Here is a 25279-nt window from a genome sequence, read left to right as displayed (position 1 = left end):
GCCGTTCTTCAGATCAGTGGCTCTCACCGGAAAGGCTCCCCTCCTTTAGCAGCGATCGTTGGCGCTGTGGTTGCGGCCGGAGGCCCCGCCTAGTCAATGCCCCGGCCCCTCCATGTCGTAGGCCGCAAGAGTGGGCGCAACTCTGCTGGCCGAGCGAGAAATACTGTCCCCCTGCACACATTCAGGGACCAGGCCGCATTGCGAGGGCACCGCAGGACGTGTCTTCAGGTCAAACGGATTGTGGGACAAGGTCCAGAATGGAAGAGTCGCTGTATCGCAAGAGTGGGTGAAATTTAGCCGGATGGTGGGTGAGATGCTGTAATAGCAAGAGCAGGCGCAACTCAGCTGGCCGAGAGAGACTTGGGGAGGGGGCAGGAGCTAAGCGCCCCCTCCCACTCCGAAACAATGAAAAGTGTTATTTTTAGGTCACATGACCTAGCCTTACATCATTTGGAACTCAAAAGTGAAGTGAACCAATGAAAAGTTTTATTAACAAGTCACATGACCTGTTATGCTTACGTTACGCGCTTCGCGCCACGCCCCGGATCGCTTCCGGATAGCTGCTTTTCGCGCCTCGCGCACCGGAGCACTTCCGGGTGCGCTAACGCGGCGCGTCATATGACAGAAGGGACAGGCAACAAGAACCATCAGTCAAAGAGGGGAGGGCAAGTTCTTCTCTACCGGGTCACGTTGGGGCTCCACCGGAACTGATCGAATTGGTAGTCTACAGTGTTTCTGGATGTTTCAGACTGAAGCTGGCGTCAGCATGAGAGCACCACCATCTCGTGACTCCGTTGTGGCCATTCCGCAAGCAATCATGGCAGTCGCTCCCCACCGTAAGTCTGCGGGAGTCGGGGGCCCGGTGACTCTTGTAGAATCTTCAAGGCTGAGGGGACGCTTTTGGGAATGGGGCCAATGCCCTAGCAGTCAAGCGTCCGAGTTCCAGGGTTGCCCAGAGCCATCCTTGCAGGCCAGGCCCAAGTCTGTGGAGTTGACCGCCATTTCCTGAGCTCCGTGGCAGCCGCCTCTCGCTGTACTGCAAGAGTGGGTGCAATTCATCCGGATGGCGGGTGAGACGCTGCAATAACAAGAGCAGGCGCAATTCAGCTAGCCGAGCGAGGCCCTGTGCTGCAGGAGCGGGCGCAACTCAGGTGGCCGAGTGAAGCGCTGGGGTGTAGCTGATAAACCTCCACCTGGGGAGGTGGGGGAGGCTCGTTCGCGCCGCCTCTCCCTTTCAGTGCACCCCACGCCGTGTCCTGGCACAGGTATATGTGATGGTTGGACCAGGGCACCGCAGGACGTGTCTTCAGGTCAAACGGATTGTGGGACAAGGTCCAGATTGGAAGAGTCACCAAAAGGCAACAAGTTCCGCCTGACCCCGGGAGCCGACCGCCTATGTCGGGGGCGATCTCAGGCTACACCAGGGCAACAAGACTTGGGGAGGGGGCAGGAGTCAAGCGCCCCCTCCGAGTCCGCGCCACCACACCGCCCCTCGGGGCCTCCGTCAAGCGGCTCAGGGAAGCATCGCAGGCAGCGGTTCTTCTGATCAGTGGCTGTTAGCAGCGATCGTTGGCGCTGTGGTTGCGGCTGGAGGCCCCGCTTAGTCAACGCCTCGGCCTCTCCATCTAGTAGGCCGCAGAGTAGTCGGGGAGAAATCCCGGGAACGGCGGCATGCATTTGGATCGATGTTGCAGCAGGCTGCCATGTAAATAGTTATTTAATAAAACGTTTTACCCTGTTACTTTGCTGGTGTGTTGTATATATTTATAATATTTGCATAGTGTTTGTTGTTGTTTTGGGCGGGGTGGGCGGCGGAGCCGAGCTGTCTTGCAGCCATCATGGCGTCGAGCTCAGTTCCTCTCACTAGTTTCATATTTCTCATGAGGGGTTGTTCCTAATGTTTCTATTTTAGCGAGGTCAAAAAGAGATCCCATTACTGGCCTACTGATTTTGCTTGATTCCTTTTGTTGTTTCTAACTATTTTTCACTATCTGCAAAGACTAAACAGAGTATTGCGACTCTGTGCTTGTTTGTAAATAGAGAATGAACCAAAGAGAACCAATTCTAAAACAGTAAATGCTTGGATAACAATAAATCAAATGGATAGGGAAGCAGGCACGACGGATTACAACGGGGGCAAAGGCCTGCGTTACCTACCCTTCACTATCTGCAAAGAGAGAATACTCCTAAAAGAAAAGAGGGGGGGAGGGAGGGGGGGGGAACGTTCAAAGCACATCAGCGTGCATAGACACGAAAATGTTTTTACCTACCACGTACTTGACATTTTAAAGTTTTTGATATTTGCTATTAAAAAACCATTGAAATTCACTGAAAAAACCATAGGTTATAGACCATATATAGTTAGGAATTAGCATTTACAAAACCTTGAAAATTCACTGAAAAAACCATGGGTTATAGACCATATATAGTTAGGAATTAGCATTTACAAAACCTTATTTTACTCACACAAAACCATTGAAATTCCATATATAGTTAGTTGCACTAACTATATATCGCGCACCCGCAATCCACTGCTGATGATGTCACATATTACATCATTCATGACATGGTCAGTGACATCACTGATGACATCACTGATGACAACTCAAATGACATCACTGACAACATCACAAATAATATCATTCATGTGATAATACGATGAACCTCTTCAGACTCTAATATAACCTTAGATACAATCAGTGTAAACAGACACTCACAGATTGTCACTCATCCATGGAGTTACTCATACATCTAGTCAGTCATGCAAAGAATCAATCACACCTTCATTTCCTCAACTATACAGTTATACACACCTTTCTAATTCAAACATATTCTAACACATATTTACTCTCCTATACAATCCCTGATACAAGTTCACAATGATCCATACAGCCACTCACACATTCACTGGCTCTTATGCACAGTTATTTATATATGTCAACTCTCACATGTACTGTGTTTTACATATGTACTTACTTTGACATGTTGCACTGAGATATCCATTCACTCACCAATACACTCATGCACACAGTCAACTGCCCATGCAGCTGTTTCCACATGCACTTTTGAACCCATACATCTAGTGAATCAACTGCTCACACATCTATGCACAGAGTCATACACCTCCCAGCCACTCACACACATACTCAGTCTCCCATACAAATACTTGGGCAACCAATGAATATTCTATATACTTACTCATATAGCTACTGATTAACACATTCAGCAGTTTACAGAACAACAGACATAATGATGCACAAATTAAGACAGTTTAGTCCCTAACCCATGCACTCAGTGAGACACATTTAATCACTCTCTCATACAGTCAGTCATGCACCTACTAAATTCTTCATCCAGACACTTATACATCCACTCATTCTTCAATATGTAAGACATATTTTAACTTTACAGAAACATACAGTCATTGGATAATGTCATCAGTGATGTCATTTGAGTTGTCATCAGTGATGTCACTGACCATGTCATGAATGATGTAATATGTGACATCATCAGCAGAGGATTGCGGGTGCGCGATATATAGTTAGTGCAACTAACTATATATGGAATTTCAATGGTTTTGTGTGAGTAAAATAAGGTTTTGTAAATGCTAATTCCTAACTATATATGGTCTATAACCCATGTTTTTTTCAGTGAATTTTCAAGGTTTTGTAAATGCTAATTCCTAACTATATATGGTCTATAACCTATGGTTTTTTCAGTGAATATATATATATATATATATATATATATATATATATATATATATATTCAGCTTTTTCCAAATAAAACTCCTGTGTAAAATTGATTCCTGTGAGTGCGCCCTTCTTTTCATAGTGGCAAACGATTTATGCAGACATTGTGACAGCGGACGTTGCGGCAATCTAGGGTGGGCAGTGTATAGATACCTTTAAGCATTAATTGATTGAGTTACCTGCTATGAAAATCACACGAAAAAGTACTCGTATGAAGAGAATGTCGACAGTGAAATGTAATCAGATGGTGGGTAGAGGTAAACTCTGGAGAAAATAATATTATTCCTTACTCAAATATAAGACTTTGATCATGAGAATACAGATCTAACAATTAAAATATCTGAATCCTCATCTATGACGTGGTGATATATCTAGTGGTGGGTGGGAAACTCCACTGCACCGGCGGAGTTCACAGAGTTTTTGCCACTCCACGCTTAACTTGGTACACGGAGTTCAGCAAAAATTTGGCCTTCCGCCGCAAGGCACCCATATGGTTAACTGAATGTTTACATGTGCATGTTGCGGGGCATTCAGAAATCGTTATTGAATTTACCCTTTTCACTTGCTACAATACATTACTAGTCTCCCTGTCTTTGCAGAAGTGCTGGAAAAATACTGCCGAGTTGTGCATTTAGTTTTGAAACAATGAGGGGTCTTGTCCTTACGGGACCGAGTAGGACAACATACTATTAATCACAACAAGGAAACTCGGTCTCGATTTTATTAAAGCTGCTCTTTATTTAATGCAGACTGCGCACCCTAGTGAATTAATTCTTGGGTACTGATGTATTTATCATCCAGTATTTTTAGTCATATCACTTTGAACAGTTAAATCATTCAAAATTGTCCAAGTTTGACACATTGCAAAACATGTGTGATTCAAAAACCATTATACAAGACTACTACAAACAAAAAAAATATATATACAGGACAAATTAATTATGCATAATTAGAAGCATTCAAAAAACAGATCACAATAGTACCCTAGAACTTTTTTCCTAACAGTCCTGAGTCCTTTATTCACTATAATGTAGGACTGATCTCAGAAGGGATAGTTTTTTTTATAATATAACTTTATTAAATGTGTACACCACTCGAGTGTACACACATAAGCTTGCGGCCAACGGAATCCGGATCAGATGAGTCTCTGCAGGTCGCTTGGTGAGCTGAGCACCGTCCCTGTGTCCATGCCACTCTCATGTTTTACACTGCCTGCCTGTGTGTGTGCCTGGCCCCTCTGGCCACAGCCCAGCTTTTTCTGCTTGACTCGGGTGTAACTGATGCTCCGATGCCAGTTCCAGACAGTGCATCTGCAGCTGTTCTGCATGCAGATTAGATCTGTTGCTTGCATGCCCAGGGCGAGCACAGCAATAGAGCCTATGGATGACCAAAGCAGTTATTTTTAGCCCTGAGTTTAAACGCCTGGAACAAATTACAAGGGCAGGCGGAACTCCTCAGAATTACATGTCGTTTTTATGTTACTCTGCAGAACTCCGCAGAGTGACACTCCGCAAGCTCTGCCCACTACTAGATATATCCTGTGGCAATGACCAGCAGCCACAACTCAGTTAATGTTCTACAATATCGCTTTATTTGCATACTTGTTAAAAAGATGGTGAACAACTTGTGGAAATACTGAGAACTCAAGTGCAATTTTGGTTTTTCCAGTCAATAAAACTAATAAGGACCTGATTACGACTTGGCGGTGTGGCAGCAGCGGTGCTTTGTCGGTCCCAGGCAGTGAGCCTTAGAGAGGCACCACAATGGGAACGCCAAATCAAGTTCCTGCACGGCATGGACTATAAAGTCCATGCTGTGCAGGAACTGGGCATGCATGGGGACGGGGGGCACACCATGTGGCCCCTGCATGCATTCCCATGGCCCTGAGGCACCAGGGGGCCCTGTCCGGGCCCCTTCATTTCCTCACCACCACAGTTTGCATGGCGGGCTCACCGCCATGAAAACAGTGGCGGAGAGGAAACTCTTAGAGCCCGATTATGAATTTTGGCTGTGTGCGAACAGTCAGCCACCCTCCCACTGAGACTCACTGCTGCCCGCCAAATTAAAACTTAAAAGTGGTCTTGCGGACTGCATGGCTGTCCCACGGAGGTGCCTCTTTCAAAGGCGGCAATGGGAACGCCAAACAAGGTTCCTACATGGCATGCACTGTAAAGTCCATGCTGTGAACCTGTTATGCCCCCCCCCGTGTGCATCCACATGCAGAGTAGGCACCGGGCCGGTTACTCTCTGCCATGGTGTTCATGGAGTAGGAACCTCCATGACACCGCTGGCAGAGAGGAAACTCATAATATGCTTGTAGGGTCCGCAGCGGCCCCGCCAAACATATTGTTGCCTCTACACTTCCGTGCCACCGCCAGAGAATAGCAGTTTCCTGGCGGCGGTGATGGTCCTCAAAATGGTTCGGGCAGACCGCCGATGAACTGGTGGCTGGACCGCCACTGTCGCGCCCCCACGAGTCTGCCAGTCCTCAGACTGCCAGACTCGTAATGGGGCCCTTAATGTGCTTGGTGGTGCATCAAGGATCCCAGTGGTAACAGCGGTCCTGTGGCGGTACCCCCGCCGTATCCATAATACGGCAGGTGGACCGCCATTTTGGCGGTCCAGAAACCACCACCATGGGTTCGGCTGTCCAATGGACTGCCAAACTCCTAATCAGGCCCTAAGTATTCAGCCCCTTTTTAACCCATTTTCTCCAGGTAAATAACTCTAGACTGCGACTAGAGAGATTTACACGGAGAAAAATGCCAGGTCTGAGCACATTTTCAGTCCGATTCGGAACCTAATATCAAATACAGCCCGGGCCTGACTCCAAATGTTCTGAGTGAATGAAAGAGAACTAGATGGACAGCTCCGTTCAGGAGACATCCATGCTCTTCTAGACAGTAACTTCCAAAATCATTTAGCACGAATTAGTGTTAAGCAGAAAAATGAAGAGCAGTCTGTTCGAAAAGCCTAATTGTACGGCTATTTGAAATGGAGTGGAATATGAGAACCAGCGACTCCAGTTCATTTGTCAAACGGCGTTCTTCAGCACTCTAAATTGGCAGCCCAATAAAAAGTGTGCGATAATGGCTCTGAAGATCACAGCCAGGGCACACGGCACGAGAGCATGCCAGCCGCTTCTATTTAAGGTCGAGCTCAGAGCTTGTGTTTTCCTCAAACAAAACGCAATATCATAAAAATTTTAGGAAATCAATGAGCAGATTGTCATTACAGAAACTCATTTTGCATGAAATATATTACTCAGGAGATTGATATTTCGCGCTTATAAAACTTAACATAAAATTAAATTGTGAATATTTCTCAAAACCACCAGAATCGGGGCCCCAGGCAATCGGCTGCTAATGTAAAGCATTTGTTCGGCTCCAGTGGGCATATTCCTTGGTATGATTTATATGACGGGAAGGTTCATTTGCTTCTTTATGGTTCTCATAATGAGGTTTCTGTTTCCAGAATATGCAGCAAGGAATGCAAAGCTAGCTCCTTAAATGTAGGTGAGTAAACATAGTCCTGATTAAATATTGCAGGCTAGCATCACCGTTGCCCGTCAAGTTTATATTTCCTCTTAATGACTCCAAAGATCAAGCATCGAAGAAAGAAAACAATTTGGCCAGCGGCCTGTCGCCGGCCATTCGGCTGGGCGGGGACATTCGGTGAAATGAAGGTTAGTGTGTGGCAGGCGTGAAGTTATCAGACGACCCCTTCACTTTCACGGCCGATGAACACGCCCATCCATAACTTGAGAAGAGCATAAATAGTGCTATTGTTGCATACTGCACTCCCCATTGCAACACACATGAAAACGAGCAAAATACATAACATTACACTGAAAAATTAGAAACCCTGAATTGCAATTTAATAACTTTTAAGAAGAACGGTCATTGTCTGACTCAAAAATACCTGCTGTGTCCTCCATCCAGCTGATGAAAAAGAGCACGTGCATTCAATTGGTCTTTCATCAGCAGGTTATCAACTTATGTCATGGCCATTTCAGTGCACCGTGATATATGAAGATTAATTCCTATCTGTATGGAACAATGGTTTAGGACTGAATAGCAGCCGCAAATAATTGAAATGTTACCTACCCACAAGTTGATGTGGTATCCCATTTACAAGAGGAAAGGAGTTCCTTTGAGCCCCGTTCCCCTTGGTGAATGTAAAAAGAAAACAAGCTTTGTTCGGGATTGGGCAGTGGGCCAAGGAACTCATGTCTACTCTCAAACAAACTTTTAGATAGTTTAAGACTTTTTTATTTTTGTTTTACACGCAGTTTCCTTTATGGAAAACTTGCTCCATTAAAAATAAAAAATTAAAATCCATCGTTTGCCGACTTAGTTCTGCATCTGTTCAAAGACCACTATGCACATTATGCAAATGGTTATTTGAACACATTTAATGGCCGACATAAATAATCTCAGATCCTAATTAGGAAAACATTTATACATGGGGGGTGGGTAGCAAGATGGCAGAGTTACAGAGTTTACGCTCAGCTCCGATTTAGCTACAATATGCGGACGCTATCCTTTTCAAAAGTCACCATCCAACTTTAAAACGGTTGCTAATTTAAGCAAAGTCACTTGCGATACACATTGGAGTGCTTAAAATCGCATGGTCAGTGACTGGCTGCCGCCCCCTCCCTATGTCCACACCACCCCCGGACACATGAACATGAGACCTGGTTATCTTTGGAAGGCGGGAGGTCACAAGACCCCCCGGCCGTATTTATTAAGGTATAAAAATAATAAATTTTTTAATTGCAGGATAATCAGTTTATACAAAAATCAGCAGGACATTAGATACAATATTGTCAACAGGTGTGAGAGACTATCCTTAACAGAAACTCTAATACAGATTGTTTCCTAACCGAATCTAACATCCTCATCTTGATTTTTGTATCTAACATTTCTGGCCATATGGCAAGGTCGCTAACCGGTGTCAGGTCCTACTAGCTGCGCCTTACCTAGAGATGTGCGCATGCGCAGCCGGGCCTGGTAATTACCCGGTCCACGCCGTGAACTCCATTTACTCACTTAAGTAGGGCCCTTACTCTGCGTCATCCGGTGACGTCATAAGTATGCGCGTGCGGGGTGGCTACCAGCCCAAGGAAAGCGTGACTCCTCCAACCCGCGCCCCTTTGAATCACCAATTACCTTGCCCCTGAAGTTCTAGGAGGGGCCAATGGCCTCCTCCCCCTGGGCGGGAACCTCCATTGGATGATGCCCGCCCCCTCAGACCTTAAAATAGCTGCTCACCGGTCATAACCTTACCGCATGCCCCACTCCTAATAAATACGACGACCTAAGGGAAAGAATTCTAAAGGACAACTACACTGGCTAAATCATACATCACGCATAAAAGTAGAGGCTACAAAGGGAAAAAAGGCCTATGGACAATTGCAACATCAATAACATTTCATCACCATTCGCTAAAAAGGGAGAAAATTCCTACAAGAATGCATCATCAGCAAAATATACAAACCACATACAGTTTACTTATGTATGAAAATAAGGTAACATACTAGCACATTACACACTAAATCAGACTAGAAAAGCATCAACTATTTTGTTCCAGGGATGGAGGGTGGGAAAACAAGAAGCCCCGAGCGCGGGGCACGACCAGTGTGGGGAGCGTCCAGGGCACAAGAGGGCCACCTGGGCGCTCCCCGCTTCTTTATTCGCGAGGGGCCCGGAGGGGGGTGGCTATGCCCCCCACCCAGCCCCTCCTGCGGCCCGCCCCCCAACCCGGATGTCATTCAATGCCATCCGGGTCAGGGAGGGCGCCAGCCAATCGGTGGTAGGGCGCGCCCCAGAAGACACGCCCCACCACCGAGAGGCACGGAGGAGGGGGCGGTCGCGCACCGCCATGCGGGCGGGGGGCCAAGAGCCCCCCCTTTTCATGTGCATCTAACAGTGAAGGATTTGTGAGGCTGCAGTGTTACACAACATGGCGGCCCTCTGATGCCTGCCTCCATGGCTGACCGGATTGATCTGGACTGGAGGAGGCATGATCGGGGCCAACTGAGGAGAGGTGAAGACTGGGTCTGCAGCCTTCAATCTAGATGCCTGGAAGACAACCTAGCTTCACGGACCAGTGCCTTAGCATGGCGGGACATGGATAGCCCACCTCTGCAGCTGGCTGGGAGGTGTTCAATCTGGGAGAAGCATAGGAGTTCTTGAGTGATGAGGTTCAGGGCTGTGGTGTGGACTGTTGCCTGGTGCTCTAGGACCTGACGCACTGCATGGCCCTGGAGAGTGAAGTTTTCCATGGCCTAAATCAATGCAGCTGAAGGTGAGTGCTGCTGCATGAGGAAGTGAACTTGGTACACCCTAGGGCATTCGGTTACGGTCTCCTGAGCAGAGGGGATGAGAGCTTTGGGTGAGTTGCCTGTAGGTAAGACTCTGCGGGCGGCAACACCCGCCTGAATACTGAAGCTCCTAATGGCTGCTACTCAGATGGTCTCACTACAGGAGAGGTTTGAGCAGACATCTTCCCTCGCTTTTGTTGGTGTGAGGGGAGGTACTGCGGTACTACTGAAGGATGTGATTGTCACCTGAATAGTCACATTTGGGCAGAAGCTTTAGGGCTCTTGGTCAAAAACATTAGGAGATCAAGAGATCATTGTGAAGGTTGGGATTGGAGGGGTGCGGAGCCCCAAGCAACTGACAGACAGGGTAGACCCGGCTGCGGGAAGGTGGGCTCTTGCTGCAGGTGATCTGGTACCCTGCGCAGAATCCCCCAGAGACTTAACCGTTGGGACTGCTGCTACAAAGGAAACTACATGTGGTAGTGGGAATGCTTGGACTCTTCTCTGGTGGCAAAGACTTTAATCCCATTGCTGCAACTGTATTGAAGGATACGTCCAGCAAGGCTGCAGAAAACAAGATAGTGTAGACTACAATGGCGACATTCGGATAAAAAGAGCCGCCTGTACCTTCAACAGGAGACCGAGCTGGGACTCTGGAGCCATCGTAGTCAGATCCACTACATGCCATCATGGAATCACCCAGATCCTAAAACACAAAATAGACACTACGGCAGTAGAAATTAACCTCTTGTGAATGGATCTCCAGAGCCTCTCCGACAGAACCAAGCCACAGAGAACTCAGTGTCCATCCTCCAGAGGAACATGCAGGAAATTTGTGCACAAGTAATTAAATTAAGAGTCAACAATAGTACTTCAATAGAGGGCACAAGAAGTGAAAGGCAGATCCAGGTGCAACAATCTGCACTTCTTGGGCTTCCTGAAGAGAGCGGAGGCCTGCCGGTGGAGCTCTTCCTGGAAGACTGGATAGTAAAAGTGCTGGAATCTAAAGGCTTATTCAACTACTTCTCAGTGGAACATGCACATGGAGCACTGGCAGAACTCCCAGAACAGTTATAGCGTGCTTGCTCAATTTCCAAGGCAGAGACGCTATCTTGCATTGGGCTCACTGCAGTGGTGTGGCGCTCTTTGAGGGAACCGCAACCCAGATTTACCCGACTTCACTCAATGCATACAACAGGACAGGAAATCATTTGAGGCGGTTAAGAAAATATTTGAAGGATTGTCAGAAACACATGCTTCTGTACCCAACCAAGCTAAACTTTATTAAAGACAAAAAGACGCACTTCTCCCCTGAGCAGGCTTGGGACTGGTTGGATGGCTGGTTCAGCCGTAGAGGCTTGAGATGCACAGGCACACAGCGCACAAATAGCACTGGAACACAGCAGTTGCATAGATACACAGACAAATCACCGAGTGCTCCATGCAACAAATCGAGAATGAGACAGACGGCATGTTGAGTTATAAATAAAATAACACCTTAAGTGGAATCAGACTAAGACATGGGAGGACAATGGATGGTGACGTTTATGATGTACAGTAACCTTATAAACGTCATTATTTGTAAGCATATTGAACTACGTTGAGCGGGGGCAGAGCAGCATCTCCTCCCTAACTTGATGTTACACTCTTGCCAGATGCCACAATGGCTGTCAAGACGCAGAACCCTTGGAACTGGCGTTATAGGGTTGGGAGGACATTATGGCATCTCTTTTTATTGTTATTTTTAGTTGAGGTTTTTGATGGGGTGTGTTTGGGGGGGAGGGTAACGTGGACCGGGACTTTGAAAAGATATGTGGTCTTTTCCTCACTGTTTGTTTTCAAACCTTTGCAGAAATACAATATAGGGCTCACAAGGCCAGAGATGGTTTGGTCCATGCTTCATTTTGTTTCAGGGAGGTATCCTAACAAGTGTCCGAGAAGAGGATGGAGTTATTACTGACATGTGCCTAGTTGGAGGGATACAATGTGACTTATGCACCATGTGCGGGGATTCAGCCAACGGCCTGATCAAATTGATAGCATGCACAGTGAGTCCTGGGTCAAGGACCTTCCGATAGAAACCACACCACCATGAAAAACAACATTAAAATAATTACTTGGAACTAATGGGGATTTAAAAACCTATACCAACAGACACAGAATCTCTTTCTATATAAAACACTGGCATGATAGTATAGTGTTCCTTCAAAAAACACACGTAACCCTACAGGAACATGTTAAATTAGCGGATATACGTTGTCACAACGCATGCTTTTACCACGCGTGTTTTTCAACGCAAGTCGTTACAACGACTTGCGTTAGGGGGTGCTGGATAGTGAATAGTTTAATTTACTATTCCAACTCCAGTCCCCGTGGATAGTAGGGAAGGTGTTGGATAGTAAATTAAACTATTACTTATCCTACAGCGCCCCCCAGCGCAATTCGTTGTAATGACTTGCGATGAAAAACCAGCGTTGTAAAGGCACTGCATGGTAAAAATTGCATCGTAAAGGATGTTTTCCTAAATTAGCCACAAGTGTGAGGGACAAGGCAGTAAGCTCCTCTTATACATAATAGGTATCTGTTTGGGTAGAAGGCAGGGTGCCCTTCACATTTGTCACTGTAACTCGAGACCCGGATGGATGTTTCACAATTAATCCGGGCACTCTGGATAGTGCCCAACTTTATCTACTTAATGTTTACGGATTAAATGTGGAAAACACTTTCTTTTTCCTTAGACTCCATGCATCGGTGCATCCTCATTTTTTTAAAACATATTTTATTGAAGGTTTTTTCATCATACAGCAAAATTACGAAATTCACCACCCTCAATTACCAAACATGTCCCCAGTTATATTCCAACATAATCAAATACGTACCCCCCTCCACCCCCTAGATAGTGTGGGCATATCATTTCAAGAAATTGTATCATGTATTGTGCAGCTGATGCCATTCGTGCATTCCTAGTGCTCTAGTTTACTGCTTTTTTTTAAGTTTAAAAAGCTTTATTGAGTAGATTAATACAACGTAGAACATCAGTACAATGGCAGAAAACATTAGGAAAATATGAGAAAAATGATTGAAAACAATGCAAATGTAAAACCTGACCCCAGTAAGGGGTAAACAATATACCAATGAGAAATGCTTTTATAACTTTTCAATTTGGGGAGAAAAAGAGAGGGGAGGAAAAAAAGAAAAGGAAAGAGAAGGGAAGGAAGTGCAACAGGGAATGCATTATCTCATAACAAAATTAGTCAAGAACAAGGGCAAAGAAAGTAATATCACGTGATCATGGGGTATGTCTAGATAAAAACTCTGTTAAAGGGGACCATAATAAATCACGTTTCATCAACAGAGGGATTGACGAAGCACATGCGCTATCTAATCTGTGATGATGACAGAGTAAGTTCCACCAAGCATTATACACAACATTCGTGGTATCTTTCCAATTAGTGGTAATAATTTGAAATGAAATAGCAATGGAAAGGTCGATGAATTTATGTGTGTGATGCGGGACAACCCAGATTGGAGCCAATCCACCCAAATAAACAGTAGCAATATCAAAAGGAACAACAGGGGACAACATATTGTTAAGTGTAGACCAAACATTGGACCACAGTAATTTAACTCTAGGGCAGAGAAAAAACATGTGAAACAGGTCACTAGTGGCACAAGAACAAGACCAGCACTTTTTGGAATCTATTAATTTGAATTTATTCAGGTCAGAGGGGGTGTAATAAAGTCTGTTGTAAAAAAAAGTAGGTCTGTGTGGTGCTAGCAGAACGAGAAACTGAGTGAATTTTAGACCAAATGGAGTCCCAAGTGAGCGTGGAAAAGGTGTGACCTAAGTCTGACTCCTACGTAAGTTCTAGCTTGGTTTTGGGCCTGTCACTAGGAAAGTGAGAGAGTAATTTATAAATAGCCGAGGCTTTGAAAGGGATATAGAAATTAGGTGGAGGGATAATAAGAGGGGGAGAAGAGGAGGGGGGAGATCCAGCAAAATGATAAAGGATAATGTAGGGAGAAGTGTGTGAAAGTGTGAGAAATATTTAGTGGAAATACCAAAAGAGTCACGGAGTTCTTGAAAGGTTAGTAGAGAGCCATTGGAAAGGAGTTGTCTATAAGTAAAAATTCCTTTATCGATCCATTCCTTCCAGAAAAGTGCCCGATTGCGTAGTTTGAGACATTTATTGTACCAGAGTGGAGTGTCAAAATGAAGATCAGAGGGCGAGGAAAAGGAGCCAAAAAGAGTAAGTGTTAAGGCTTTAGAGTGTTTAAAAATCGGAGATCCGAGCTTTTGAGGTGGCTGGGTGAGGTTAGTAGCAGTAAGGAAAGAGAAGGGGAGAAGTTGAGCTAATTCCGAAGAGCTCCAAGCCGTTACAGGTGGGGAGGAGGAATCCAGAAGAAAAGGCCAAATTTGTTTGAGGGAAAAGGCAGAGTGAAAGCGTGAAATATTGGGGAAGTTAACACCACCCAGATGTTTAGGTTGTTGGAGGCGAAGCAGAGAGACTCTAGCTTTACGCTTATTGCATAGGAATTTAGTAAAGAGACTATTGATGGACTTGAAAAAGAAATGGGGGAGAGATATAGGAAGCATGGAAAGACAAAAATTAACTATAGGAAGGAGCATCATTTTGATAGTTGAAAGACGACCCCACCAGGAGAGGAAAAGGGGAGACCAACGTTCTAATAGAGAGGAGAGTTTTTTAAGGATGTCAGAGTGGTTGATTTTAATACTTTCTCTAATGGTGTTAGCGTATAGGACTCAGAGACATTTAATGGAACCAGGATTCCACTCAAAACCGGAGCAATGGAACATATGAGGGAGACAATACTTGTTGAGAGGAAGAACCTCCGACTTATCGATATTTAGCTTGTAACCGGAGACAGAAGAATAATCGCTCAGTAAGGAAAAGAAAGCAGGAAGGGCAACAGCAGGGTTTGAAATATACAGCAAAATGTCATCTGCATAAGCAGTGAACTTAATTTCCACTTCCTTGTAAAGAAAACCAGAATAGGAAGGAGATTGTCGAATTTTCTCAAGAAAGGGTTCTAACGCCAAAATAAAAAGGAGAGGGGATAGTAGATAACCTTGTCTGGTTCCTCTGTGAAGGGGAAAGTAAGCGGATTGTGTACCATTAACCCAGATAGAAGTAGTGGGACCAGAGTAAAGTAATTGTATATATTTGAGGATAGTGGGGCTAAAACCATGCCAACGAAGCGCACCAAACATAAAATCCCAATTAACACGGTCAAATGCTTTCTCAGCATCCAGGGAAATAGCCGCAATTGGGGTATCCATTTTGGCAGAAAGGTGAATAATATTAAGAAGGGTCCTCGAATTATCAGTAATGGACCTGCCTTTTACAAATCCAGATTGACAAATATTGACAAAATCAGGAATAATCGAGATGATACTTAGAGCTAAGAGTTTCGCGTATATTTTGCAATCAGTGTTGATAAGGGAAATGGGTCTGTAGTTTTTGCACAGGGAGGGATCTTTATCTTTCTTGGGGAGAAGAACAAGCATTGCCTGTGTAAAGGAGCCTTTGGATTCACCGGTAGTGAGAAAATGATTAATTAATTGGAGCAAATAGGGAACCAAAACTGTCTTGAAGTGGAGAAAGAATCGTACTGTAAAGCCGTCTGGGCCAGGCGTTTTAACTTTGGGGAGAAGAGAAAGAGCCGCAAGAATCTCTTTTTCTGAGATTGGGACATCAAGGGAAGAAAAGTCCACCAGCGGGGCGGAAGGTTTAGGGATAGAGTGAAAGAAGGAGTCTATTTGTTCAACAGAGGGATTGGAATCAGGCATGTAGAGGGTAGAGTAATATTGTACAAAACAATCAAGAATTTTAGCATCTGAGGATTGGGTAGAGCCCTGCGGGTCCATAATCGTAACGATTTTAGATTTTTGTTTTTTGATTTTGAGGTAATTCGCCAGAGCTCTGCCAGCCTTTTTACGGCCACCATAGATTTTGGCATTAAATTGGAGAAGCTGATTAGAAGCGGAGTCCCAGGAGTGTTTATTAAATTGCATTTTAGCTTTAATAAGAGAAGACAGTGAGTCAGTAGAGTCGGTGGTAAAATAAAGGTGTTCAAGTTCTTTAATGCCTTTAAGAAAAGAGGAGGCCTGAGCAAGCGCCTTCTTCTTTTTACGTGACACAAAATCGATAATGCAACCACGAGCAGCAGCCTTGAAGGCATCCCAAATAAAGTCGAAATCAGAAGAGGTGCTTAAGTTGTTAGTAAAGAAATCGTCCATGAAGTGTGTGAAATGTTCAGTGAAGGTGGGGTCAAGTAAAAGTGAATTGTTAAAGTGCCATCAGCGGGTCTTGGGGGTGGGGGAGGGGTAGTCCATATCCAAAATAATAGGGGCATGATCGGAGATGAGGATAGAGCCTATTTCAGAGTTGGTCATGAATTGGAAAGCATGATGGGAGAGAAAGATATAATCAATTCGGGAATGGGAAGCATGCACAGGAGAAAAAAAGGAAAATTCCAGAGAATCAGGGTGAGAGATTCTCCATGAATCTATTAGGCCTCTGGAGGAAATGGATCTGTGGAAAGATTTTTGCATTTTGTTAGGGACATAACGTGCTTGGGATTTGAGATCCAGGAAAGGGTCCATCAATTGATTACAATCCCCCCCAACAATCATATCTTCATTACCATTAGAGGAGAGAAGGGAGGAAAAATCGATCCAAAAGGATGGGTCAATACCATTAGGACCATAAACATTGCAAAGGGAGAGATGAACGTTGTTAACGGTACAATCCAGAAGCAACCACCTACCATTAGAATCAGCAGTTTCTTTTTGTATTTGAACAGACAGGGATTTGTGAAATAAAATAACAACACCATTTTTATGATTAACAGCTGGAGAGCAGTAAACCTCCCCAACCCATTGTCTGCGTAACATATACAGCTCCTGTGTAGAAAGATGCGTTTCTTGCAAAAAGGTAATTTGACATTGTAAACGGGCAAGGTGAGACAAAATACGCTGTTTCTTAATAGGGTTGGGGAGACCCTTAACATTCCAAGAGATGATTCGGAAACCTTTCATAGGGAGAGAATAGAGAGGGAGTAGAGAATAAGAATATAGCAGTTGTGAAGAGAAAAAAGGAGAGAAGATAAAAGAAGGTATCTAGTAAAAAGCTTGGTGAAGTAGAAAAAGAAGTGAAGTAACCAGCAAGGATTATGAGAGAGAGAGAACGGAGAGAGACAATGCATTACCGCCATAACGAGTTGCAGAGGGAGACTGAAAGTAGAAAAGGGGAAAAGAGAAAAAAAAACAGTACCACAGAACAAAAGGAGAGAAGGGAGGAATAGCAGAAAAAAGATGAATGAAGTAGGAAAACACGAAAGAAGCCAGAAAAAAAAAAGAAGGGGTAGTGAGAAGAAGGGAAAGTGGGAGCCAACTGCTACCCTAAAGGAGACAGCAAAAAGAAGGATGGCAAAAGAAACCTGAACGGTTCCAGCCATACAGAACAAATAAAGAGAAGAACAATGAAGTGAGAGCGGGAGCAACAGGAAAAGACGACCGCACAAGAAGGAAAATGTCGAAAACACAGGTCCGAGGAGCATTAAAAAAAGAGACAAAAGAAAGTAAGGGGAAATTACAAATAGAACCTGGAACCGAGCACGACAAAAGGAACAAATGAAGGAAACTTACCGAACAAGTATGCAAGAAAAGCAGCGTACTGGGATGACGGAAACGAATAACAGCACAGTACAGTGGAGGAGCAGACACTCAAAACATTGGGAGACGAACCTAGAAAACAACAAAATTAAAAAAATGAAGTAATACGAAGAGAAACAACAAGTCATCACATAGCAAACAATAAACGAAGCACAGAGAAGGAGACATTATAAGGTTAAGAGCTGCTTTGTTCCATGGAATCTTCTCTGTGGGAATGGATGAATCTGCAAGGTTAACCGGATCCTCAAAGCTAAATGTCCTTTCTTTGTTTGTGACCTTGAAGAAACAAGGATGAATAAGTCCTTATCTAGCATTCATGGAACGAAGCGTGGGCCGCAGACCCAGAAATTCTTTTTGGCGCGTCGCAGTCTGTTTGGAGACATCCTGAGAGAAAAAAAGTTTATGACCTGACCATAATAACGGCTTGTGTTGTTTGGCAGAATGTAAAATAGCCATAAGGTCAGAGTAGAGAAGAAAATAGGCAATGATACCTCTAGGCTTTGAGGAAGAAGAGGAGTTTTTAGGGCCAAGACGGTGCGCTCTTTGAATATTCACGTCCACATGCTTAGGCAACCCAACACTTGGCAGGACTTCAAAAATAGGATGATGTCAGACCCCTCTGAATTCTCCGGAACGCCATAAATGCGCAGATTATTGTGCCTATTTCGATTTTCAAAAATCTTCAGACGTTTTCCTGAGTACTTGAACCTCCTTGGTAAGGCTATCCAGTTTGGCAGCAACATCCTGAGCATCACTGATTTTTTGTTCTACTTCGGTGACCCTTCTATCAAGATTGGACCACTTATCGTCCAACCTCTGCAGGGTAGCAGTAGTATCCGCAATAAAGGGGCGAATTAGAAGAAGTTCCTCCATGAGGTCCTCAAGAGTGACTGAAGCGGAGATTTAGAAGGAGATGGAGGGTCCTTTTTGAGGCGTTTGCCCGTAGGTGTTGAGTCCTTGCGTGAGGTGGAGGCTGCATTAGAGGCTTTTGAGCTGTGCACATGCTTGATGTTGACGAAGCTAGAACAACCAGCGTGAGTCAAAGGACAAGACAGCGCAATGTGAGATGAGGGCTGAAAATTCCCAAGGGGAGCTGCAGAAAGTGGAAACAGAAAAATATAATTTTGCAGCTGTGGTACAGAAGAGCGCAAAAATGAAATTATAATAATCCCCAGAGAAGCGAAAAGCAACAGTTCACAAAAGAGGCGAAGTGCTGAGGTAAAAATGAGACGCAAGAACCAGACGACAAAAAAGAATGCAGGAAATGTCTCAGAATACCTCAAAAGATGTCAAATGCCTCTTATGTCCAAAACATCATGGTAAAACACAGTCATGAGGTCATCTCCAACATGTAGGAGCAGTAGGAGGATGTTTGAAGAAAAAAACGAAGGGAAAAAAAACAAAATGGCGGCCGTTTCCGAGGTGATCACATTTATGCAGAATTCGACCTTAAAAAATACATGTTCGCGTTCAGGAACATACCCATATGCTGAGGGGCATTTCCGACGCTTGAATCAGCTGTTTCCGCCAAGAAACGTCGTCGGGAAGCGGGACCTCCGTAATTAAAGCGCCGCCTAGATCGCGGAGCTCAGGGGGAGCGGCCATCTTGTCCGCCGCGTCGCGCGCTCTCCTAGTTTACTTCTTCTATCTGCGGGTTTGACAAGGCCAGTACCAGCGTTTCCCATGTTCTTGCGTACTCTAAGGCCTTTTCCTGTTTGGAGCGCTGGGCCCGCCGCAACCGGACAGTGCTCTCGCACCGTGTCCATTTACAAAGCTCCGCCCTCCAGCGCTTATATGACGGTCCTTCCTTTGACTTCCAGTGTAGGTTAATCTCCCTCTTTGTTAACATGAGCCCCAAATCTATAAATTTACTTGTTACTTTCGTTTTGGGCATGTGGGGAAACTAAAGTAACACACATGTAGCCATTTCATTGGTCAGAACTCTGCTCGTGACTTCATTCAAAAGTGCCCCCACTTCCACCCAATAGCTCCCTATTCGTGGGCAGTCCCAAATCATGTGCTCCAATTCCGCCCCATTTTTTAAACATCTGGGGCATGCTGCGTCCAGCGCTTGAAAGTACTTCTGAATCCTCCCCGGTGCCATGAAGAACTGTATTAGTTGAAGTCTTGCATTACGTGTGCCCTTCCACGCCCTCCTGAGGATGTGCCCCCATGTCGTGTCTGGTATTGGTCTGCCCAACCCAACTTCCCATTTCGATTTCAGAGCAGTTAATGGTTGCAACCCTTCATGTAGCATCCTGGATTGAAGGCATGTAACTGCCTTAAAAGTCCCTGCTGCCATTACCACATATTGACATGCCATGGTAGTCCTGGGTTCCGCCTGCCCCTCCCTCAAATGTCTCCGAATTGCCGCCACCACCGCCGCGTGAATCAGGAAATCCCCTATCGGGAGGTCATATCTCTCTTGTAACGCCTGAAAAGACAGCAATTCCCCCTCCTCGTAGAAGTCCCCCACCATCTGGATTCCTAGTTGCTCCCATTTTTCGAGAGCCGACCAGTCACTCCCATGGGGAAGTGCCGTCAGCATCCCCAGCGGGATCTCCGGAGCATATGGATGGAGAGCTCCCGTCCTGCGCTGGCTGCGATTCCAACAGGACTTCAAAGTACTCTCCTCTAGCGACAGGTCCCTGGGTAGAAGCGCCTGTTGTAGAACTATATATGAAAGGACATGCACAGCATGTGTGAGCTTGGATGACTTCTCACAGCCATTATGCAATGAGATATCCCTGTTTTTTGAGAATAAAATTAACACAATATATGACAAAATCCTGAAAGCTACTAATACCAACTGTGGGAACCCTGCCTCCATTTTGCCGCAAAAAAAGGAAACATCCTTAATCTCCTTCCCCCCAGTCTCTAACATCGATCTCCCCCTCCTAACCAGCCATATAAAATCAGGCTCCCCTAACGACCTCATATCAGCAAAAATGATGGCTCCACTAAACTCCTTCTTAGGCCCATACATCCGAACCATCATAAATCAATCCCTTAGAGAAGGACAGGTACCCTCTGAGTGGAAACAAGCAGTGGTCAATCCCATTCGGAAAAATACCTCACTGCCCTGGTCTGACCTGTCTAACCTCAGACCCATCTCCCTCCTACCCTACCTCAGCAAACTCACCGAGAAGCATGTGAACACCCACCTGTCAAAATACATTGAGGCAGCGGAAGGCCTGGACCTTTCCCAATCTGGTTTCAGGCCCAATCACAGCACTGAATCAGCCCTCCTCTCCGTGACCGACAACATCAGGATGTCACTGGATAAGGGGGACTCAGTGATTTTAGTGCTGTTAGATTTGTCCGCTGCCTTCGACACGGTATCACATGAACTTCTTCTCGAAAGATTGAGTGATGTGGGGGTAGGAGGAATGGCCCTATCGTGGCTACAAAGCTTTCTCATCGGCCGCACTCAAGGAGTCAGACTGGGATCCCACTCTTCACCCTCTAGGGAGTTAACCAAGGGAGTGCCACAGGGCTCTTGCCTTAGCCCCACGCTTTTTAACATTTATGTGGCCCCCTTAGCAAATCTAATAAGATCATATGGATTCTCTCCGGTGTCATACGCTGACGACACCCAGCTCCTGTTTCCCTTTCAAACTCTTACACCAGCAATTCAGTCCACCTTTGCGGATGGGATGAGAGCGGTGGCGCATTGGATGGCTCAGAACTTCCTCCAATGCAATGTGTCCAAAACCAAGGTTATGCTGTTCGGGGGGCGACTCTCTTATGGTCCCCAGATTGGTGGCCCCTGGAGCTAGGTCCAGTCCACAACCCCAAACCAATAGCAAAAAACCTGGGTGTCAAACTAGACCAGGCGCTCCTGCTTAAGGAGCACACCAATCAGGTGGCAGGTGCCTGCCTCCACATGGTGGGGCTACTGCGACGTGTATTCCCATTTCTGCCAGACAGTCACAGGAAAACGCTCATACAAACCCTCATAATAAGCAGAATAGATTACTGCAACAGATTATATCTATCGGCAAATGAGGAACAACTGGACAAACTTCAGGTTGTCCAAAATACCGCAGCTAGACTGGCTCTCAACGCTCCTCCCAGAACATCCTCCCGTCCTCTTCTTCGCCAACTTCATTGGCTGCCAGTAAAACAGCGTATCAAGTTCAAAACCTGTAGTATGATACGTAGATGCCTGTCTGGAACTAGTCCAAAATACTTAAAAGAAAAATTCGGCCCATACACCCCTGGACGTTCACTTCGTTCAAGTAATCTTCAGCTGTTACAGGTCCCAAAGATAAGAAGAGCTAGACAAGGCGGGCGTGCCCTGTCCTACAAAAGACCTATCCTTTGGAACTCCCTACCCACTGAACTCAAACAGATCAGCAATTTTGAACATTTCAGGAAAAAACTTAAAACTTACCTCTTCACCCTGCCATAATCCTAGCCAACCTTCCTGCACAGCTTCATTGCATAGTAAAACTGTCCAGTACAAGCAACAGCGCAGAGATATCCCTTCGGGAATTGACTCAGGCGCTCTATAAGTGAATAAATAAATAAAATAAAATAAATGCCTTTGTATCCCTGTGCCTCTCATGTGGTCAGGGCCCCGCAACTTCATTGCAATCGCCTGTGTGAGGATCTGCAGCTGCGCCGCCAAATAATAAAGTTCAAAGTCCGGAACTGCTAGACCCCCTTCCAGTTTTGGACGCATCAGTTTGTCTAAGGCTATCCGCTTCCTACCAGTTCCCCACAGGAATCCTATAGTCATTGTTCTCAGCTCCCTGAACATCACTGGTGGAATCCAGACGGGAAGTGTCCGGAAATAATAAAGTAGCCTCGGCAACGCCACCATTTTGAGTAAGGCTATCCTCCCCGGTACCGATAACGGAAGTGTGGACCAGAATGCCAGGTTCCTCTTCAGGGCCCGTATACAACACCCTATGTTACCTTATAGGATGTCTGTGGCGTCGTGGTAAATCCGGACCCCAAGATAGGTGAGGCATCTCGGTTCCCATTTTATATCTTGGGGAAGGGTTGGAGCCGCCATGCAATGCCGTATTGGTAGCAGGCTAGTCTTGCCCCAGTTCACTTTAAGCCCTGAGAAGTTTCCAAACCTAGTCAGCAAAGTAATCGCTTCCCGCAGCGCCCCTCCCGTGTCTTTCAGGTATAGAAGCAGGTCATCTGCAAATAACGAGATACGATGTGGTATTGTGTTCTGCCATAGCCCATCGAAGCTCATCCCCAGTCTAGCCCGCACTGCCAGGGGCTCTATGGCCAGAGCAAATAGCAACCGGGATAGGGAACATCCTTGTCGCGTTCCCCTCAGGACCGGATACTGTTCAGAAGTCAATTTCCCCAACCTCACCCTCGCCACCGCCGAAGAATACAGCACGCCGACCCAGGCCCCAAACAGCGCGCCTAGATGAAATCGTTCCAGTACTTTATATAAATACGTCCACTCTAGGCTATCAAAAGCTTTTCTATGTCTACAGACAGCACTGCTGGCGCTTCAATAGCACTATGATCAGTGCCCATTATCCACATTAGCCGCCGTATATTCGAGGAAGTGTTCCTACTCGGAATAAATCCAGCTTGGTCTGGGTGCACAAGAGTGGTCATGTGCGGAAATAATCTGATGGCCAGTATTTTACTCAGTATCTTATAATCCGTCATCAACATGGACAATGGTCTATATAATGTTTCGTCCTCCTCATTCCTACCCGGTTTCAGAAGGGGTATGATCAATGCCTCACACATGGAGGACGGTAGCCGGCCCACCTCCCTAGCTTCTTTATACACTTCGAGGAGACGAGGAGCGAGCAGATCTATATAATGTGCATAAAATTCTACCGGCAATCCATCAATTCCCGGAGTTTTGTTCCGAGCCATGTGCTTGATTGCACTACGGATCTTCTCCAGTGTGAGCTCCCGTCCCAATAATTGAGCCTGTTCCTCTTCTAACTGCGGGAGCAGGAATTCCCCCAGATAGTCATCTATTGCCTCTTCCTCCAGATTCAGGTTACTCTTGTACAGCAACTCATAGTAACCCGAGAACCGCAGCATGATCTCGCACTGGGTGTATACTACCGTGCCAGGCACCGTTTCCAAGGCCAGTATTGGGCAACCTCTCGGTGTCGGGTCAGCCAACCACGCCAACAATGATCCGGCTTTACCTCCCTCAGCATGCACCCTTGCTGCATAATTATTATAATCGAAACTGTGCAGCCTCTCTACCTCCGCTGCTGTCTGTTCCTTCGCCGCTAGCAGCTGGGTGTGTAATGTTGGCTGCTCTGGTCGTTGCTGTTCCAGTTCCCTCAACTTCCCCTCAGCTTTATCCACATCCTGTAACAACACTTTCCTAATTCCTGCGTATTTGCTAATGCACAAGCCTCAAACCACCACCTTGAAGGCATCCCACTCCATTGCTCTAGAAGGCTCCATTCCCTCATTCTCTGCAAAATAGTGTTCTATGCCTTCCCTTATCGTTGACTGATAGACCTGGTCATCTAGTGTTTCTGGACGTAGGCGCCACATAGGAATGGACGACCTTGCCAACTCCCAGTTAAGAGATATCAATAAGGGGTAGTGGTCGGATATGGTCCTGGCTAAATACTCCGACCATCCCACCATGGGTGCCACCGCCCGTGAGCACAGAATTGCATCTATTCGGACATGGAGCTCATGGAGGGCCGAGAAAAAGGAATAGTCCCTATCCCTCGGGTGCTGACTTTGCCATACATCCACCAAACCCCATCTTTCTTGCCAATTCAATCTACTCTGCGGGAGTCTGTGTACCGGTGAGTCCGCCAACGGAGGGTGAGATCTGTCTAGCTGTAAGTGAGTTGAAATCCACCCCTGCCAATATCGGGTTAGTCAAGTAATGTGCCAGAGCGCGTGACATGTGTTCAAAGAAGTGTGCCTAAACCGTGTTTAGTGCATATACACTGCAGAGAGTAATGTCCCTCCCATGTAATCAGCCCTCCACTGCCACATATCTGCCCCCTGGGTCCACAACGAGTTGCGTGGCTTGAAAAGGAACCCCCGCTCGCACCCAAATCAGTGCCCCTCTAGCAAATGCTGAGTATGATGTTCAAAATACCTGGCCCCTCCATCTACGTTGTAACGCCTGTCCCTCCGCTTTAGTGAGATGAGTTTCCTGTAGGAAGGCTATCTGGACTCCCCTCCTGAATAAATACGCGTGGACTTTGTGTCGCCGTGTCATCGTATGTAATCCTCTCACATTCCAGGAAATGCAAATCAGTTCAGGTAACGCCTCCATCTCGAAGGATACAGAAAAGGGGGTGGTGATGAACAGAGTGTCTGAATTAAGCAGACCACTCTTACCCAGTCAAGAGATCAGGGCTTAACCCATCACCGTTTTTTAGCTCACTGCATCACGTCAGTTCAGAACCTGGCTATATGCAAATTAGCCTGACCCCGTGCCTCATGGGAACGGGGCAGACCAAACTACCAAGCCTATTCTTCACTGGTAAGGAGACACGCTTCCGGGGACCGGTTTCTGGCATT

Source organism: Lissotriton vulgaris, chromosome 5, assembly GCF_964263255.1.
Source record: "Lissotriton vulgaris chromosome 5, aLisVul1.2, whole genome shotgun sequence".
Taxonomy (NCBI): Eukaryota; Metazoa; Chordata; class Amphibia; order Caudata; family Salamandridae; genus Lissotriton; species Lissotriton vulgaris.
Note: the sequence above shows the minus strand (reverse complement) of the source record.